The 5,132-nt window shown below is 42.2% G+C and overlaps 1 protein-coding gene across 3 annotated transcripts in view; it reads right to left on the bottom strand.

Moving 5' to 3' along the window:
• Nucleotides 1-5,132, bottom strand: part of ppp2r5eb (protein phosphatase 2, regulatory subunit B', epsilon isoform b) — a 39,772-nt gene that overhangs the window by 24,389 nt on the left and 10,251 nt on the right. The window lies entirely within an intron of this gene.

Genomic DNA, 5,132 nt, shown 5'->3' with positions numbered 1-5,132 from the left:
TGATTTGATTTGATTTGATTTATTCTTTCAAGCATATAAAACAGTTGATATAACAACACCCATTTTACACACAATCCAATCTCAATTTGCTTATACCTAGTACATGCTTGAATGGAGTAGGAAGAAGTCAGACTTATCCAGTCCTACCCCATGACATCATCTTACCATCATTGGTTTGCAAGCAGTAAATAATTCTCTTCTACACCACACGAGTAATATACTAAAAGATTATAACAGTGTTAACATCTGTGTTTCATCTTACATCTGCCTGCGAGCAGTTTGGAGGTGTAAGATACCTGAGCGTGTAATGTTAATTTTACCTGTGATCCTTTGAATAAATCAGCACTGTTTTGTAGTTACTTGGACTGTCTCGTCTCTCAGTTAGCAATGGTAAGAAGTTGTGTGTACACAGTTGTGTACAGTCCTAACAGAACTGTGTAGTACAGCCTCAGCGTGGTGCTGGGAGATTTAGGGCCTTGCTAAAGGGCAGTCTGACAAGTAGTTGAGGGAGGAGGCATGTACAGCATCATTCTTACACCATTTTTATCCAACTTTTTTCTTCATTAAAAGAATAAAACCAGCAACCTTCACTTTCTATACAGTACGAGCTATAAATGCACGTTCTCCTCCTAAACCCTTCAGTACAAAATGCTCAGCTTGGTAAGCAACTTTACACACCAACCCCAGCTCTTTTCAGACACAACACCAAATGCAAGGTGTTGGCACCTGAGGCAGTGACTAGCATGTTCTTGCATGCTTTCTACATGACGAGAGTCCCTCAGAGTAACTGCAGTAATCAAACATAATGCTTCTGCTTCAGTACATCCACAGAATGCATTTTTCCATTTTATTAATTCTGTAAAAAAAGACTAGAAATGCAGACATAGGTATATCTGTTGAACCAGGGACACTGCTTTGACTATGAAGTGATACTGACTGGGTCTATTGTGAAAATTCCCGACAGCGTGCGTCATCCTTTCTGCACAGGGATCCCCTTGAGGAAACTGCACCCTCCTCGTCTTCCTCTAAAAGTCTAGGGATGAGCTGCGTTGCCAGTGACAGGATTTATGTAATCCACCATGCACTACCAAGACTGTGCTTGTCATTTGTGGCTGAAATCTGACCTGTGATGGTGACTAACCCACAAAGACTACAAGAAGAACAAGGAGGTGGGGGAAGGTGTGCATCCTGATGATGTGCTTTTCTGCCTGCTAAAGCACCAAGGACACAGCTGTCCAAATATATGCTCACCTCTGCTGCAGGGCAGGAGGTAGCTATCAAGGGGGCGGCTGTGGCTTAGGCAGTAGAGCAGTCATCTCCTAACCAGAAGATCGATTGTCCAGTATGAATGTGGAAGTCACTGAACCCCCAGTTGCTCCCGGTGAGGACACCGGTGTGTGAGTGTGTGAACCATATACCCATTGCTGCACTTTCATGAATAACAACAGGTACCTTCATGTTCAATGTTGCTGGTTGGTAGTTTGACATGCGGCTGTAGACATTCATCAGTCTACTGTTTATCTATGGCTCCAGGTTCACAACAAACACAAGGAAGAGGTCAACCTAAACCTTGTTCATCCACTATACATGGACATATATGGGAGTGCAGGGAGGCACGAGGTCAGAGGAGTGGTCATGTGACCAGATGGTATCCTGATCTAAATCCGGGGGGGGGGGGGCTTTGGCGTGTTTGCATTTCTGCTGCTAAGGATGAACAAAGGGACACAAATGTGCCTTCAGCATTCATGTATTTACATACAGAACTAGTACAACAGCCTTAACTGTGGCACTATCTACAACTACCACCACTACGCATGACTAGCTGTGTGTCTCCTCCCTCCCGTAGTGTGTCCTCTCTCTCTCTCTCTCTCCCTATACCTTTCTGCAAGTAGCCCTGGCTCTGGAGCTCTACGTTTCTGATGAGCAGTCACCCACCACATTAACCTTTGCTTGTCTGTTTGTTGTTGTATTTGTTGTGTCCTGATGTTTTTCTTTTCTCTCTCCTCTATCCACTCACCTCAACCGGTCAAGGCAGAAGGTCTAAACCTGAATTGAACTGTAGAGAACCTCCACTAGCACAGAAGCCACACATTACAAGTTCATACAGAGGCTTGGTGCATCCTCAAACAAAACCACATTACAGTGACGTCATGAACTGCAAACATGATTATCAGCACTGTCGGTGGTTTCATAATGTACAGTATGCCTCTGCAGGAACTGAATACAGCAGAGAAGCAGCAGTGTTATCGGCTGCGTTTGTGGTTCAGGGCAGCCTGACTCTGAAGCGACTGTGCGGGGCTACAGAAGGAGCTTCAGTGACTGCGACTGTACCGGGGAGGTGAGAAATATGTGGAGCCGTGTGAATGTGAAGCGAAGTGTGAAACTGAAGCCAAGAGGCGCTGAAAAAGACTGAATGCTTTTCTTGCTCAACCACAGATAAATACAATAAGACCATACAAATAAACTGCAGGTACACTGTGTGTGCTGTTTTAGAATAGTACTTAATGCTGGCAGCCGTTGTACAGTTACACAACTGTCACCTATAGTAGAAATGAAACTGTAGTAAGCACAGTTGCTCTATTTAATTTCTACAGGGGACATCCTGTTATGATTTAACAGATGTTAAGTGTGTATTTTGATTTGTATCTAGCACCTAGCTGTCACCTAAACTGGTATTAATCAACTGTTTATCTAAATTACTAAAATAGCAAAATCAGAAGCTATTAAGTGCATTGGGGTGATCAGGTCTGAACAAACAGGACCTTGCTCACAGGTTTACATCAACATTTTCAGACATTTAAAAGGACATTAAAAGGTAATTCAGTCTGATTAGCAGCCTCCTAACAGATGGCTTCAGACGTGTTGTAGTAAGAAGCAGCTCACTGAACAACCAATCAGAGAGTGTACATTTAACCAGTGTCCCCCGGTACAGAACACAGCCTGCTGCACTTGTACGCTGTGAACTTTGAATTCTATCAGATCATTGCAAATGGAATACTGAACTCTCCCCACATTCAACTGCTAGTTTCCATTTCCAACATTAACTGACAGCCCTAATGCAACAAAGCCAAACAACACAGCTCGAGATGAAAGAATAAAGAATCATCTGACAATATGAGAGAGAAATTAAAATGATTAATAGACAAAGTGGATCTAGTTTTCCTTTTGGAACTATTTGAAAACAAACAAGGACAAATTACACATTCTGTGCACAGCTGGCCAAACACCTGTGCCACCAAGATATACTTAGTGATGTGAATGGTTTTGTCCTAATGCAATAATACAAATAAACAATTTTCACTTGTTCTCCTGTGAAAAACTGTGCATTGACATACAGTAAGTTAAAGTATATGAATTTGCAGTAGTCCTGTTTGGGATCATACTGTATGTAGCCTGTTTTCTGTAAAGATGCGGTCACAGTTGTCCAAGTAGATTTGCTGCTGTTGCGTTCAGAAAGGGTAAATAAGACATTCTGCTTTCTAGGAACTCTAGTAAACAATTCAAACATGCCCGATGCTGTCTGGACATCAAGCAGGGTGTACTTTTACTAATGATGCCTGCAGTTCACAAATCAACAGCAAGCCTTTGTAGAAGGGTAATGGTCAGGTCTTGTTTACATAATGACAGCACGTGTAAGTGGAGCGAGAGCACAGACAAACATTTTAAAAGCATAAACACAGGGAGAGCAGAAGGCTCCTTCCTGCCCTGAATGTAAGCCCCACCCTCTATGGGCCTCCACCTGAGTTGAAAGCGGGAAGTTGTTTAAGTCCAACTCCAAAAAGTGGTGGATCTGTCTGGCAGCATTCCTACTGTCAGCACCAAGCCACAACACAACACGGCTTTATTCACAAGTGGGAACGTGAGGGCGTCTCACTGCGTGCTAACTACGCCCAGCTGCATACCACACATAACATAATTCGCCTTGACTTGCATTGTGATAAGCCAAGTGATATGAAGGATGACATGAATACGCACTACTGCTCAGTAACACACTGGCATTCCTTAACTAACAAGTCAGAGTCAGTTTAGCATCACGTCAAGCCGCTGCCATGTCCAAGCGCTGATGATAAAGCATCACAACATAAAATCTGAGTGAAAATCTGCTTGGCTTTTTTCATGTGAAAAACTGGAAGGCTTTACACAATCATACCACAATCATACCATTCAGCTGCATAGTGCAGCAGATGCCTCAGTAAAATAATGCACAAATACAAAGAACAGAGCAGCCATAAAACACAAGGCACTGTTTCAAGCTACATAAATATTGTACAACTTCTATGATGTTTGGAAGAAATGGATTCATGTGAACTGGTGCTCAAAATGTAGAAGTTAACAGGATATTGTTATGATTTTTCCAGCGATACCTTTCACTGCCATCCATCATTCACATCCTTCTCCTCAGCCTTCATCTTTTTTTTTGTTTACTTATCTACTCGCTGCCTTATGGAAGAACATCTTACATACACAGAGAGCCACTGTACCAGAGTCAAATTCCTCATGTGTTCAACACACCTGGCCAATAAAGCTGATTCTGACTGGAGAAAACAGGTCAATCGGCAGTAGGGCTGTCAGTGTTTATACACGGATCTGCTACAAGCCTTGATGCCCTGTCAGCGTTTTGGATGACTGTTCCTCTAATCACTGAAGAAAAATAAGAAAATAGATTTGATATCTTTGTTAAATACATCTGGTTTACAGTGCTTTTTATGCTTAACATTCAAACTTCCATTTTTGAAAAAGTGATAGCCCATCTGACAGTATAAGACTGACTAACAATACTAAAACCAGAAGCCACACATCTGCATTACAGTAACACTTCAGCTTCATTTTAAGAAACAGCCTTCTCCTCTGTGATCTGTGCTACAACTACCACTGAAAGAGAAGTACATTCAGAATTGCAGCTAAATGACAACTACTAGATCATTTGATCCTTTTGCACTAGTAAATGTTTTTATTATTAATAATAATAATAAGGCGAAGCTCTCGATTTACTGGTCAATCTATGTTCCGACTCTCACCTATGGTTAGTGATGCACCGAAATGCGCGAGGATGGGCGGGGCGGGGCATTTTCGGCGTGTTTTTTTTTTAATTCCGGCCCAAAATAAAAATGGCCTTTTCGGCCGAAAATTTT

This window comes from Monopterus albus, unplaced genomic scaffold (genome assembly GCF_001952655.1).
Source record: "Monopterus albus unplaced genomic scaffold, M_albus_1.0 scaffold115.1, whole genome shotgun sequence".
Taxonomy (NCBI): Eukaryota; Metazoa; Chordata; class Actinopteri; order Synbranchiformes; family Synbranchidae; genus Monopterus; species Monopterus albus.
This window is presented reverse-complemented; position numbering and strand designations above follow the sequence as displayed.